The sequence below is a fragment of the Falco punctatus genome (assembly GCF_963210335.1).
Source record: "Falco punctatus genome assembly, chromosome: 2".
NCBI classification, from domain to species: Eukaryota; Metazoa; Chordata; class Aves; order Falconiformes; family Falconidae; genus Falco; species Falco punctatus.
Window position 1 is genome coordinate 70,387,128 of NC_137581.1, and position 16,077 is coordinate 70,403,204.

At 40.3% G+C, this 16,077-nt stretch overlaps 1 protein-coding gene and 1 long non-coding RNA gene across 2 annotated transcripts in view; one reads left to right on the forward strand and one right to left on the reverse strand.

Annotated features, from left to right (window-relative positions):
- LOC308059664 overlaps nucleotides 1-16,077 on the reverse strand; it is a 253,715-nt gene that overhangs the window by 82,196 nt on the left and 155,442 nt on the right. The gene's annotated exons all lie outside the window — the stretch shown is intronic.
- Nucleotides 4-16,077, forward strand: part of CRACDL (CRACD like) — a 77,040-nt gene continuing 60,966 nt past the window's right edge. Inside the window, exon 1 of the mRNA XM_080377289.1 lies at nucleotides 4-16,077. This exon is cut by the window's right edge and continues 34,629 nt beyond it. The gene's annotated coding sequence lies outside the window, so the exon portion shown is untranslated.

Genomic DNA, 16,077 nt, shown 5'->3' on the forward strand with positions numbered 1-16,077 from the left:
GATTTACAAACACTGAGGGGCACAGGTGGAAAATAAATAAAAGGATGAACTCTGATTTTTTTTGTTGAAATATTGACTAAATTCCATGGAGTTACATGGCTTCAAGAGAAGTTAAAAGAAGATTCAGGACCACAATCTGTTGATGATACTCCTTTTATTTTGTTTTATTGAGCTGTATCAAAACTATATGGTTAATAGCAACTACTTGCACCAGGATCCTATAGTCATAAATTCTCAAAACAGTAAGAGAAATAATGCTACAGAAAATCCCTGCTTGACTTGCCACCATTTTGTGCAGGTGTAGATCTAAATATTTTCATCTTTCCTACATAAAAGCTCTTAACTATCTCTAGCCTTTCTTCTTCTAGTAGTTTTCAGAATAGTTTTCACTCTACAGATGTGCATTTTTTGACAAGAAACATAAATGCATTCTAAAAGTCTTCAAATACTTGTAATCCTGAGGAGGAGCAAGCCCAGCTTTCCTTTTAACAGTCAGTGAAATGGAGCCTCCACAATATGCAGCTACTGCCCTGGCAGTTTCAGTCTCAGCTTAGTTTCATATTTGGTAGCTGCATGCTTGTTGCATCACACTTTTTTTGTAGATTGATGGCAGAATGCATTTTAAAAAGCACCAGCTGAGGGGGAAGAAGCCTCAATTCATGACTTGAAGGAAATAATTTCTGCTTTTGAGATGGTCGTGTACTCCCAGGATGAATTTGGTGAATACTGTGTTAACTGACATCATTAGCTTTGGCACTTGTTTTCCTTGTTATCAAAGCCTCCTCTAAGTACATATGAGACAAGTTCCTTGGGTCAGCGAGCTGGTTCTGGTGCCCTTAGTAGGAAAACACAGCTGTGCAAGACTGATTTTGTAGCTATTGCCAGTCCTTGATAGCAAGTACAGGGAGTCTTCATTCCTCTGATAAAACTGCATCTACTCCTTATTAGTCTGAGTGCAGCGTAGCTCTTAAATTTGTTGAGATAAGCATTGTATCATTTGGAAGTGTTTAATGTACTTCTAATTACCATAACACTTTCTTCTGTTTTTGATACTGTATGAAGCGGGCTCAATCCATGTAGTCACCACACTGATACTAACGATCATGGTGCTTTTTCTTTTTGTATCACTCCCTTTTCAGGGTGACAGAATTCCTTTCTAATTAGTAAACTTCTTGCTAAATACCAAATCAAGACTAATCTTCTACAAACTAGATTATGAATTCGACTCCTTTCTTATTTGCTTTTTGAGTTTGGCGGGGGGGTGGGGGGTTGGCTGCCCTGCTTTATGTGGCATGATCTGCTTTTGCACATTCCTAGAGAACAATGAGTTTAATAAGGACTAAAAATGAAATATGTGAGCCCAGTATACTTTGTTTGCTTAAAAACTTTACCTGGTTGAAGCTAAATCTTTCTCAATTAAATCACTGTAGCTTTTGAGTGCTGATGAATTAGATTTTTTCTCCTGCATAATTCTTTTCAATTTTTGAGCTCTCAAGATACCAACATAATTCATAACTTTTTTCTTTATCCAGCTCTTTGTTATACTTTTTTGGCCAAGTGGGAGGAACTAGGGTTGCAGCAGATGTACTTATTCATTTATACTAAATGGTTTGGGATTGTTTTTGTTAAAAAATCCTGTGCAATGAAAACTGAAACTCTGGGAGCCTGTGCTATGTTTTAAAAGCTTAACTGGAAAGAATTTATTAGATTTGTCTAGTGTAGGGATACAGTGATGGATAAAATAGTCTGTTTGATAAGGCTCTCCTGAGTCAGAGCAGAGATCTGAATCTGGATCTGCTTTGTATGAGTGATTTACATTTGATTTATCTTTGTCTGGGTGAGTGCTCTAATGTCCAGAATACTAAAGTTCTTTCTAAGTTTTATGTCAAGAACTTAGAGTCTATAACAAGAAAAAGACAGAATAGTAGAAATGTCTGAAATATTTGTGAATGATGAAATCATTTCCTTCCCAGCTAACTCTAGAAAGAATCAGAAAAATTCACTGAGACCAGAATGAAAGAGAAAACAGTGTAAAATATGGCCTGAGAGTAAAAGCAAGAACATTGATGCAAATATTTGGGTGTAATCATCAGCAGAATAACAAAATTAAGACTTCTAAAATAGCTACATGGGGAACTGATGAAACATGGTCTAGGTGTAAATTCCTGTTGGATTTAAAGCAGAACACTACTAGAAACAGTCCTCCAGGAGATGAAATTTCATTTTTCAGTTGTTTGAAGACACATTACCAAGGGCTGAAAAACATAGTGTAGAAACAACTACTTGTTGATAGAGAGGCTTCTTCCAAAGCTAATGTCTGACTCTGCAGTACATGAAGCATAATGAGGCATCAGTACTGGGACCACAATTAATACCCTGCCTCCTCTCCAGTGTTTTGGTGCCATTTTAGCAGACAGACTGTGACGGGAGATGAGGCAGACAGTCACCTGCGTGACTGTGATATCAGAAGTAAATTGAACACTATCTTTTTCTTATTCTTCCATCTTTCTCTCTGTCTAATGCACCAGAACCCATGTTTCAGTAAGGTGAAAAGGATGTGCCTTGTAGTTTGTCTTGCAGACCTAGTGGGAAAGATCTTTTCTGTCTGATTTTCTTAAGTGTCAGGAGTCCAAAGCCTGCATTTCACTTCAAAGAGCATTATAGCACTTCTGTACAATAAAATCTAATCCTTCAAATGATCTGGAGCAGGCTTCCCGGTCTCCTCGAAGTGGAATCAAAGTGCTTTCAAAATCAAAACCTTAAAATTTTGCACATGGAAACATCAGAATGTATTTCTGTATTCACTGAAGGTGAAACAAATTAGATTTCTTTTTTCTTTCTAGGAATTCTTTTTTGAAGGACGTGTAATGTTAATATTCACAACAGCTTGTGAAAACTGCACACTGTCTGGAGAGTTAAAGTTTAATGCTCATGTAATTATCATTTTTCCCTGATGAATGCTAAATTTTATTAAATCTGTTTCACAAATGCTTGTACAGGTTTTTATCACTTCTAACGGTGGTCAGTAGGAAAGCAATCAGTCTAGATGGCTTCCTTTCTCACCCCTCTCCCAGCTCTTGGGTTACTGTGTGAGATGGCCCATCTTGGTAAACAGAAAAAAATTCAGTTTCCATCAACTATACTGACAGCATGCTTTTATTTTAAAAATGTACGTAACTTTAAAAGGTTATTGATTTAACTGAAAAAGGGGGAAAACCCAAAAATCTGAAACTTTACTGGGGGGAAAAAAGTGTCTGTATCCAAGTGTTGTGATTGGGATATATTTTTGCGGAACTATGTGAGTATTATGCTTGAAGGAATGCTGTGCCATCTCAAATAGGAAGAGTTTAGGGATTTTTCCTCCCCCTTCAAACCTGACTGACTTATTAATTTGGATAAATAAGATTGTAATGCCAGCAGATACCAGTGTTTCAATATCCATCTCTGAGGATATGTGGGGTTTTTTTATGTTTCCATACATACTGGAGGTGTGTTCAACTTCTAAGAATTTTATTAAAACTGCACGATGTTTCTGCCTAGAGTTCTTTAATATGAGTGAATTCTGTTTGGTGATAGTTATGGGCACTTAACTTGCTCAGAATTTCCGCACTTTATGTCATAACATTTGTCTATATTCTATTTTCTCACCCTTTTAAATGCAAGAGAAAATGTGAAATTATTTCCTATAAATCATATGGGAAATCTATACTTCTGTATTTGGAAATAGAGAATTAATTTGTGTTTAGTTAATTTAAATTAATAATTTTTAATAGAGTCCTCCTCCCTGTCTTCATAAAATAATTTTTAAAAAGCCCTCCAGTTTATTTCTGAAAGTAAAGGCATGTTGGTCATGGTAATAGTTTAAATGTACATCTTGCACATATGTTCCTTCATATATGAATTTGGTTTCTGATAACCTGACTACTAAACATTCACATTCGTATTTGAGTAATGATTGAAGACAGCATAACCCATATGAATGCTCCTAACTGCCTTTTAAAACCTGTTGATATGAACTGTAGTTATAATTCTATGTTGCTTTTTGGGAACAGGTAGCCTTAAAAAGCCTCTAAAAGTATTTTGATGAATAATGCAAAAAAAAAAAAAAAAAATACCCATAACATAAATTCTAGGATTGTCTTCCGTAAAAGCAAGGATATTTTTCAGTACCAGGTGACTTGATTTTAATTTGTAGGTCCTGATTCTTCATTCTTTATTTGGCAGCCAGCCACAGAAGTCATTTCAGCAACGACCGGTGTTAATGGGACTGCTTGCAAGTAATAACTGTAGGATCAGACACAATGGTATTCACCATTTCCACGTTAGGTAGTTATTAAAAGGCATATTGTACACTTTCCTTGGATAAAAGATGATGATCATGGCATCATCCCAAAAGATGAGCAAATGGCTGGTTGCTTTGCAATCGTATTGCCATGTTGATTTTTTAGAAGATGATCACAAACGTTTGAGAAATGTGATCTTAGTCTATAAAACTAATACCCTATCATTTAGAAGATGAGGAGGAGAGATTAGATAAACATAAAATAGATAAACCTGAGTTCTTCTGGGGAGCAGATATACTGTACAGAGGCCCACGTCCTAAGATGTAATTCCTTAGTTGAAATAACAATAGCTTTTCCATATAAGATCATGAAGAAGTCAGCAAAGTAAAAGCATAAGGTTCTTAAGCAATTTGGACTTTAAAATTCTTCTTGTAAGTAGAGAGGATTAAGGGAATGACATTATAAATATCAAGGTGCAATAAACTTGCTTTTTGTAGAGTACTCTGATAAAGTAATAGCCTTTATTATTAGGGTTAGCCTTTGTTTAGAAAACATTACGGAAATTAGAACCTTGTTTTTCTGCAAGCAAATTGCAAAGGGATCATCAGGTCATGGATGGGGCCAAAGGAATGATTTGAAGAAGTCATATTCAGGAACTTTCATCAAATTAATGAGATACAGACTTCAATGGACTTCTGACAGCAATTAATTGTTATGTCATTATTGATGGTTAAAAAAATAATATTATTCAAGTGAGTATATTCCAGACTCTAATATCACTGTAGTGGCAACGCCTTACATCAGACCTAATGCAAAGTCAGGAAGTGAAAGAAATAAAAAATGAAAGAATTAATTGAATTTGAAGTTTGCAAGTGATACATTTTAGTTTAACGAAAAGGCTGCTTGTTGGCAACATCCACAGTAATAGCCCAAGAGAACTTGGACAGTGTTGGTTGGTTGGGAATTGTATGTACTGCTCCAGTAGTATATTCTAAAAGCCTTCAGACCATTGCTAAATATGAAACTTTGCTTCATGTTTAAGTAAAGATAGATAATGAGCTCAGAGTATTTACCGTTTTTTACTTTGGTTTCATACTATCTAATCTGCAACACACCTGAATTTTTTCAAAAACCAGGAAGTACTATTGAATATGCCCCAACTGAAATGTGTTATACTTAAAAAATGCAATTTGTGGTTTTACATGAAATAATAGCCTGTTATGTTAAACTTGTTCTCAGCTACTTTGTGATAATCTAAAATGATCTGATTTGCATAACAAAGAATCCTGTGGTATTTTAAAAAGTATTCATGTTCTTCTGCAGCACTATTTTTCTATTTTCTAGCCACTGGTTATGGAGTTGTTTCCAATTGGATTTGCTTACCGGTGGCAATGGAAACTGTCACCATTAATCAGTAGAAGGTATTTTACTTGAGCGTAACTGGTTTACGGGGTTTGTAGAAGAAAGAATTCAGTGTCTCTGCTGTCTTCCCTCCTCAGTCTCTTTTTCTTCATCCCAGAAGAAACAGGAGGTACAATGTACACGGAACAGTAGCTCCATTAGCAGTATGGTCGCACCAAGGAGGAAGAATTCATTGTGTGTTGCTGGGTAGAAGTATTTCACTGGTTTTTGTAAAATCTATGCAATCAACCTTTCAACAGCATTTGAAACCATGTATCTATGTGATTAATCCTGCTGTTTCCACTCAAAGAAAACCAGATTAGTTTTTTTCTTTCAATCACTAATAAAGCTTGAACTTTTTGCAAAATGTAATCAGAGTTAAGATTCTGCTGTCAGAGTTAAAGCAAGTGGTTTTAGTCTTTGACCAGGAAAAATGATCATTTAACTACTTTGCATTAGCTCCTCCTTCCCTTTTTTAATGATTTCAGTATGAATAGCTTTGCAACAAGGAATACAATGTTTTACTGGTACAGAGGAGAGTGTCTGTAAAGAATTGTGATCTTTTATTGAAAGAAACAAGAGGGGGTTTTATGTATCTTGCACTCTTAATGATCTTTCCTCTGATCCACTGAACCTTCATATTAATTTCCAGCAGAGGGAGTTATGTGAAATGAAGATGAATGAATCATACATGGCTTTGTGGTATTAACATACACAGTTTTATGTTTTGGACACTTTGTGCACAGAAAAAAAATGGCTTGTTAAGATGGATAAAATTTTCATATGACTTGGATTGACTATGTGAAGACATACGTCGTTATTTCATGACAATAATCAGATTTTTATTAATAAATTTGTAAAAAAGAAGTTTGCTTATAATTAAAACATCATGTATAAGACATGGCCTGAAATGATGTTTTCCATCCAGTGGATTTTTTTTACGACTACTTAATGTATTGCAATTAGATTTTTCTCTAGTCTGCCCCACATTTGACTTTATTAAAATCCATGAAGCAGTTTAATCATTTATTTCAGCAGATGCAAAAGTCTAGGCTTAAGTTTTAAGTTTCTCGTCTGCATTGTATTTCCAGTGGTTTTATTTCCTGAGGTGAGAGAAGAACAAACATTTTTTTTATCTTGAATGCAGCCTACACCCAAGCAATTTTGTAGAGTACACAAAGCAGAAAACTTGTTTGTTTTCAGTGCAGCAGTGCAACCAAGCAGGTGAACAAAGTGCTTCTCAGATTGGTTTTGCACAAGGCTATGTCTTTCCTGCACATGGTAATATTTTATAAAATTACTGTTTCCAGAATAGCATGTGCATTTTAAAAAGTGTGCTACTTAACAGAAATAAAATCTATAACTGAATTTTTTTTTGACCGTTAGTGGCTGCTCTAGAAGTAATGTTGAAATTTCTCTGCTCACCGCTCCTGTAAGAAACAAGCAAGCTCCGCAGCATTTTTCAAACACTTTTGCCTTGGACCGTGAGGCAATGTAGTGTGGTGTTTGTTCTTTTTTTCCAACGCCTGTATGTTCTGTGCAAAACTGCTGACCTCGGACTCACTGACTTTACCCAGGGACACTCTTTAGAGAGAAAAATGTGCTTGTGCTGAATCTAGAACTCACAAGTTTGAGAGATATATATTGAAATAGATGCCAAAGCGGGAAACATCAGCTGATGTTATTTTTGTCAGTTCTTCCAGCCAGTTCCTCCAGCCTTCCTTTCTCGCCTGTGGCATGGAAACTAAGCTTCAAGGACACTATTTGAATATCCACCGGTACTAGCATTCCCAGCTGCACGCAGCTTCAGCTAGAGCCTTTCATTCTGATAGCACTGTAAGGATCTTCACTGATTTTTAACCTGGGCCTGATCCGCTCGTAGCAGAGGTACCCACTGACTGTAGCTGCGTGCTGCAGCTACCTGGCCAGCTCCAACGGCCTGTAGCTTGCTTGAGGGAAAAACCTGGAGAGGGCCAGTCGCTGCCTTAAACCACGGAGGGTGGGCGGAGGGGAAAGAGAAGCCAAGGCAGAAAGCTCCACGGTGAAACAGCCCTGTAAACAGTTGCTGGTCTGAGCCCCGCGCCCCTCGGGGGCCCGGCGGCCGGCAGCCCCTCGGGGGCCCGGCCTGCGCTGGCTGCTGTGGCCCTTCAGCTCAGCGCCGCACCCCGCCCGGCAGCTCCCCGGGCAGCGCTGCCGGCCGGCCTCGCCTTTGGCCCCGCGGCTGCGGGCGGGTCCTGCGCCGCAGGTGGCTGGCAGGCCCGGCGGGGAGGAGTGAGGTAGGGCTGCGGGCAGGTGGCTGCAGGTCAGCGGCTCCGCGGATGGGCCGGTGCCGCCCGACTCGCTCCCCGTCGCCTCCCGGGCGCTGCCGCCCGCGGGCTGCCGGTGTCCGGCGGAGGGCCGCCGCCTCGCTCCTCGCACGGGCCCCAGGTGAGCGAATGCAGCGCGGAGCCCCGCCGCCGGCAGCGCGTAAGTACGTCTCGGCGGAGCGGCGGGAGGCCTGGGCGGCTGTGCCGCTCCCCGTGTTACCGGCGGCAGCCGGGGAGACTTGCCGGGACGCGGCCACAGGTGCCCGCAGATGGAGGCTGCGGGGGGCAGCCTCGCCGCAGGCCGCTTGCGGCGGGCTTGGTCGTGGAAGGGTGAGGAGGCAGAGCCGCCTGCTGCGCCTCGGCGGCAGCGCTGGGTGCCTGCGGGGCTCCCCGCTGCCCCCTCGCCTCAGCCCGCCCGCCGGCCCCTCCGTCCCTCGGCCCCCTCGCCCCCCTCCGCCGGGCTTTCGCCGCCCGCCTCAGTCCGCCGGGGGCGGCGCGGAGGCCCGAGGCCAGCCCCGCACGCCCGCTCCCTCCCGCCGAGCCGCGGGCGTCGGGCCGAGGTGGAGCCGCTGTCGCCGGCGGGGGCGGGCAGGCTGGCGGCGGGGGGGGGGGCTTTGCCTGCCGTTGCGTTCTGCGGGGCCGCTTTTTCTGAGAGTACAGCGAAGGGAGACGCTTAATCTGAATCAAACCCGGCGTTTGACTCCGGGGCCGGAGGCGGGCCCGGTTCCCACAGGCAAGAGGCTGCCTCGCCGCCGTCCTTCCCAGGTCTGCGGGCGGGCGGTGTGAGGGCGGCGGCGAGCGGGGCCGCGCTCAGCCCCGGCCTGTGTTCCGGCGTTCTGGCCGCAGGAGGCCGCGCCTTCCCCTGCCCCGTTCCTCGGGTGTCCCGCAAAATGTTGACGGATCCTGTGGCCCGACACCCTCCTTAAACCTTGTAACCTCTGCCCCTCTTCAATACACTTTTGGACGTGAGACCTGAAGTACTCGGGTCATTTTTTCTTATTGTACTAGCTTCAATTGACAGACTTTACTGTCAATAGTAAATTTAGCGTATTGAATTTTAGTTGCCACTGATAGATCTGAGGTCACTGTACAGCAATCTCTTCAATTAAAAAATGTTTAAGAGTGCGATGAAGTTTTGGTTGTGAAAACATCGTCCTGCCAGTTTTGCCATACAATTAACTGAAAAAAACACACATACTTTATACCGATATAAACACTATTTTATATTTTCTGTACTATTTTAAAAAGTGTATTTTATATACTTTATATTTTATATACTATATACTTTATAAAATACGTTTGCATATTTTCATGCTAGTTAGAAACTTACATTTTTTCTATAGTTCATTTAATTGTATTTAATTTGCATAAAATCATGCATGTCTTAGGCTTTATATGTATGTAAATACCAAAGCAATATAAATATCAGCTTGAAGCGTGCAGTGGATCACACATTACATTCTTTGTCTGAAAGTAAATTGTTACTCCAGGTTGACGTGCACAAGATCTTCCAGAAGTTTTACCTGTTCTCCTATTTTTCCGCTATAAATCTAATTAGCTCCCATAAATCTTCTTCAGTTGGACATCATGTTCTCTACTCAGTCCTGTATATTCTCATGTATTTGTCATCGTTAAAAAGTTCATTTGCTTTATCACTCACATACCATTAGGTTCCAAAAATAGTAACCATGCATCAAAGCCGGTTTGATACTGATACAAGGCTGTATATCATTTTTGCATCAGAGTAATTTCTCATTCCTTATATCACCTGCCAATAAACACTGGGGCACCAGTGCTTTTCCATGCAACATGATAGGGATTGTTTTTATGTAAATTTTAAGTGGAAGTGAGCTCTCATCAGCAGTTTCTACAGGGCAAAGATTAGATTACAGGAGGAAAAAATGTAACGTTATTACTGGCACTTGCCTCGTAGCTCTTTAATCATTGAAAGAAGGCAGTTTCGTGGCAGGAGTTGGCTTATCATTAAAGGAAAGGGAGCAGGTGCGTTTAGCTTCATCCAGTGATGAAGCAGGAACTTTCTGTCATTGTAGTGATTGGTAGTTAATTTGTCTATGTACAGACTTCAGAGTTTATAGACAGTAGAAGGTCTTGTTTCTTTGCTTTCACAGTGACTTTGTGAACTTTACTTCTACTGTGTTTTTAATTAAAAACGTTTTCTTTAGCATAAAGTATGCTTGTGGATATACAGAGTCTGATTCTTCTCTTGAAAAAGAAAGGTAACCTGCGCAGTAATGGCTGCAGTGTTGCATCTAAGGTTGCTTTATAGGAATATGTGTGCCTCCTGCCCACCACTGAACTGTCCAGGGAAAAGGGCTCACTCACTTGCGGCCTGAAGCAATACTGACATCCTCTGCTCTCCCTTTATGCAAGGCATTAACAGCTGAAAGTTAAGTTACTTGGCTGGCAGATTCAGTGTTTATAGTCGTGGTGGAAGAGTACCAGAGGAGGAAAGAGCGAGCTCCGTAATAGCAGGGACTGGCGCTGAACTGCTACTGAGGAACCGTAAACATGATAAAATTTTGAAAGTGTCTCAGGCAAGTATTTATTGCAGTAGCAAAGCTACATTTCAGATTCAGCAGGACTAAAGTGAAATCGTCAATGTCTAATGGCACAGGGACAAGTTCTCCCTGTGTTTGTGTGAAGATTTAATAAATGGCCATTGTCTTGTAAGGCATCCAGCCATTCCACTCTCAGTTTCAGATATGTGTTGCCAGCACAACCAGTCTCTGACTGGGGCATGATAACCAAACCACGCTGTGGTTAGGGACCCTGCAGAGCACTCGCTGCGCAGAAAGTGAAGGTGTTTCCTAAGTCTGTTTTTACTAGTGTCACGGATCTCTTGTACAGTGCCCTGCACAGCTGGAGTGCCTCAGTTCTCTCGCCCTCTGAGGTCTTGCTTCTTAACAGCAAGGACTGGCTTTGGCTCATTAAATGTAGTGTATATCCAGCAATGCACAATTGATTTATCTTTCTGTTTTCAGATGCCTACAAGTGCCTTTCTCAGACCGTAGGTGCTGATGAGCTTAATGTGTCTAGTTTGTATCAGTCCAAAATACTAAAGGACATCCATTTGAATATGGAAATCTTTGTTGGAAGGCAGTAGAACAAAAGGCTGTACATGCCAGGATTGTAACCTACTTGTATTGAAAAAGCTACTTCTTTTCCCAGCTTTGCATACTCTGAGAGTTAACAGTCACAGGAGAGATGGAAATTGAATCATAAACCACTAAAATGTAATGTGTCCAAGGTATTAAATATACAGTTTTCTCTTACTGAGAGATTTATTGTTCTGTGTTATTAAAGAGAAAAGAGAGGCTATGTAAGAAGGTCAGGGAAGGAGACCATTTAGTTACTCATTTTGTTATAGTGAAATATCCATTCATGGACAAAACTGTCCCTTAAGGAGGATGGCTTTATCTGTACCGAAGCATTTCTGTGGATTGCTGCTCATCCTAAAGTCACCAGAACTCCCTCAAACTTGTGTTTCTCCATCTTTCAGCTTTGGGTTTGATAAGGCTGGGTCCTCTCAGTTTATGATTTTGAATTGGCCAGTACTGGCACAAGTCCCTGCCCAGGCCCTTCTCAGTGTAGTACTGCTGCCTTTCTCACTCCATCACCCCACATGAAGAGGGCTAAGCTAAGATATGCTCATTAAATATGTGTCATCTCATATAGTCATTAGTGGAAAGATCTTTCTAATTCAGTATCAAATTAGATTAACATTTTGCAAGTAGATGTGGATAAAACCAAGTGCAATGTAAGAGGCAAGGGGGTCTTTGCTCTGAAATACATTTAAAATGGAAGGTCTTAAAATGAAATATAAAAGTGAACAATGCAATCAGTACAGTAATTCTGGAGTACTTTAATTTTTGCTGTCTATAAAGTGTGAACACTGTGCATTGTAGAATTCTGAGTCTAAAATGCATACATCTGTTTGATGAGTTATAGCAGTGAAACTAAAGATCCTGGCAGTTCAAAAACAAGCAATTGGGTCTGTCGGCATCTGGGAAAATACAGACAGCAGTGTGGGAGTATAGCATAAATGTATTAGTAGATATTTCTGCAAAACCAGTCAGCAGCGGTGTTTCTAATGATGCTGAGACTTAAATACTCATTGTCTTGATTTCAAGAGTAACATTTTACTGTCTTCATACCTCTTGCAGGTCCCATTACTCCTGGTGCCTGTACTGTATAGCCTCAGCTGGAGCAAACAAAATTCCTCCTGGCAGTAGTAGCTTATCCAGTAGCTGCAGGAACTTAATGGGAAACTGTCTTAGAGCCCTTGAGACAGCAGATGGTGCATCTACTGTTGTAGAGCATGTTTGAAATGTACCTCGGGAGCAAGTTTCACTGTGTGCATTGGTAATGCCTTAAATTCTGACAATTTTTAAAATTATTCTAGAGGAAAATTAAGTCAATGACTTGGAGAAATATGTGTCAAAACAGGTATAACAGACATAGTGGGATTTGTTAGCAGTTTGTCACTACCGAGTCTTCATGATCTTGAAAGAGTCTAGCAAAGTGTAATTACAAGAGTATTTACTTAGGGCAAACAGTTTTTTAGCCTGTCTGTTGGTGTTCAAAGAGAATGAGATAAAACAGGACACTGATTTCTTTGGTATTTCTTCCAGTACATTTTGTTTATCAGAATTCTCAGGCCTGTCGTTCTCTGTGCTCCCAGCTGCTGTAAAGCGGGTTCATCAGTCAGCCCTGGGAGTACGGAAGCCCCACATACGCTGGTATGTACCTTCAGTGGTGTCCTCTACTATCTGATTTTCTGATGAAGTCTGTGGATAAGCTAAGGCAGAAGTAGCTTTAAAAAAATCCTTCAAGGAAAATACCTTGACTGTTCTGAAGTACAACTTTTTCTTTTATGGAGACATTTGTGGGTTTAGGTATGATGTGCAAGTCAGGGTTTACAAGGGAGACATACTCTTGAGAGTACACAGTTATAAAAACTGCTCCAGCTTGCACTGCTAAGCTGCGGTCTCCATAAATGGTTTATTTATTCTGTGGATAAAAATACACAATAGCTCTGCTTTTTTAAAAAGCAAACGAGTTTATTTTTTTGAAAGTCGATTTATTTTGAATGGCTTTTAATATTGCCTTCCTGAAAAGCTAAAAACTCAGTGTGCTTTGTTTTTTTATCTGTAGCCCATGAAGATACTGGGTAGGGGAAACAAGTTGCAGTTTTACCCCTTTGTGTCTGAAAGTGATAAAGTGAGATGGGAAGATTACCCAGTTTCTCTTTCTCCATGTCATTCTTCTTTTATCACATCAGCTTTGGCAACTTTGCTATTTAAAGAAAAATAGAATAACAAAGGAACAGCTTCATCTTCGAACTCATTGTCTAATATAATGCTATCAGCTGCCTGTATTTTAGAATTATGGGTTTTATTCTACACATGATTAGCTGTCTTTCCTTCCTAAAATGGAAGAAGAAAGAAGCTATAAATACAATTTAACACAGAACTTAAAGGAGTCAGATGTGTAGATAAAAAGGCACTGTTTGCTGTCAAAATTAGTAACTTCTGAAATCTTACAGCTGTGACATTCTTTCCTTAACATGGGAATCAGTATCGCTAAGCTTTTTGCAAGGTATTAGGGATTTGGGCAGAAGCAGGGGCTGCACTCACCAGCTGACCATGGAAACATGCAAGAGTTAACATAGGTACTTGGGCAAATTGGAGGTTAAGGAGGGACAGATATTCGGTCGGTCCTTCTAACTACTTCTACTCCTAGAAGAAGAGCAAACTTCTAATTTCTGCAGCTATGGGCCTTCTGAGTTGGTACAGTGTTTAATGCATCACCACTGAGTTGGCAGTTTTATAGCTGGGAATGCTGTGCAAAACATCCATATGGCTTAGGTCTCTGCTTGTAAGACTACTAAGCAGAGAGATTCTGAATTTACATCACTTTGTGTGCTGCTCTGCAGCAAAAAGGTGTGTAAGTCTGGTCTCATCAAGATCTGCTTTTTACTTAATGATATGTTAGCTTCAAAAACTATTGTACAGAAAAAAATGGGAGAGGAAGAGAATGCCACTGCTTAATGGTACTAATCAGTGTACAGAAGTAGAGCACAAATGAAGGAGTAGGTGATGAGGCTTCTCCATCTGGTCTCACAGAAACTTCAGATTCGGTTTCCATCCGTCTTTTGCTACCGTCAGGTAGTGTGCTCAGGCATGTTCTCTGTTGTTTTGAAGAAACTGCTCGTGCTAGTTTGGTAAGCTTTCACCTCGAGTTGACTGTTCTTCTCAGACCTGCCAACAGCAGAGTCTTCACTGGAGAACATCAGAACAGGCAAAACTTTGAAGATCTTTGGGGCCGGAAATCACAGCCTCCAAAACAGACAAAAGATTATCCCCCCAAATCTTTTATTTCACATTTCCCTTGGGGGTGGGGTGGTGTTGAAGGTTTTATGAAAGGATAAACAATGTAATTTTTACAAATTTAAATGAAAATCAAAGCTGTGCAGGGGTAGCGCGTTGTTCAGAAAGTCTATAGGTGGCAGTATCATAATAAAATAGAGCTTACTTGATGTCTTTAGCCAGAGATCAGTCTTCAGTTCCTTCAACAGCATGCTGTGAACAAATATACAAAAGGGTATGAATCAAAAAGAGCAGATGGAAACTTGCTGGAGTTGGTCACTGTTTAAGCAAACAGTTAAAATAGGTCAATCAGTCTCTTAAATCTGTGTGTTCTCAGTTTTCTAAGCATGAATGAACATGCAGAGATCCTCCTTGGTATCTTGCTTGGTCTATTCAGGCCAGCAGTGGTAGCTGTATTTTGCTATGCTGGCACATAATCCAAGCATGAAAAAGAAAATGCTATCCTCATCAGTACTATTTCTCAGGCTTTTGAAAAGGAACTTTTGAAGAAAGACAAGTAAGTGTATTTCAGTGAAGTGTTCTGAATTTTCCTAGGTGGCTAGTGTCTTCAGGACATGGAAGGTAGACAGACTTTGAAGACCGATTATTTTTTTTTTCTTTTTTTTCTGAGAGGCATGCTTTACAATTTACGAAAGTGGAGCCTTTTCAGGTATTTTATATGTGGCTTCCAGACATGAATACATCCAAGTTAATTTTGAAAAAAAGACAGCCTTTTTTACAATAAGAAGGGTAATATTTTTCACTCGTGTCCCTCCTACTTACCGTTCAGGTTTATGGGAACAGTTAATGTGGTGTTCTGTCTTGTGTCAGTGTGTGCTATCATTTTTTCCCAGTGTGCTAATTGCTTTATAGCAGAAATGAGATATTGTTTTTCCACAGCGCAGGGCAGGGAGAACTATCAGACCCATTTGTCAGGGACAGATTCACTTACTTTCTTGTGCAGATGCATTCCCCCCCCCCCAAAATCACTCAGCCTCAAATTACCAAAGTGAAGTCATAGACTGTATCTGGTCCATGGGTTTCTTGTTCTTCACTAGCCTGTTTTACAAGAAGATACTGTCCAGTTTACTGCGCTCAAATATTCACTTTGAATGTGTACTTATCTCAAAAGTTATTTGATTCCAAATAATGGAAGCTATGGTAGACAAGTGTATGGGTTTTTTTTATCTTGTAGGCTAGCTCTTTTTTACGTCTTTCTGTGATATGAAAGCTGGGAGAAAGTATGCTGCAGACTGTAAAGCTAGCTTATCTAATTGCTGCTGAACTGACTGATGGAGAGTGCTGTGATTCTTTACTAGTTCAGCTTTTTAAAGTGAGGGAATAATTGTAAATGGATGTTTTAAATTGATTGTGAAGATTACAGAGTTCTGGATAACATGCATCACTGAAAGGATGTTGGGGAAAAAAAGTAGTGTCGCTGTGAAAATTATTTGTTCTTTCTAATGACTTCAGGTTCCTTTTTTTTTAATTACTTCCACAAAAACCCTTTGACAGAATGCCAAACCAGTGTGAATTAAACTACTTAACTACTTCTGCCTGTCTTCTATGTCACACTACCAGGCAATCTTGAAATTTACCTCAGCAGCTTCTATGGGACTTCCATTTATTTGCTCAGAGATAGACTTGAAACAGGATCTCAAAGCTGAAATATGCAGGTAATATTTTTTTATTTACCCA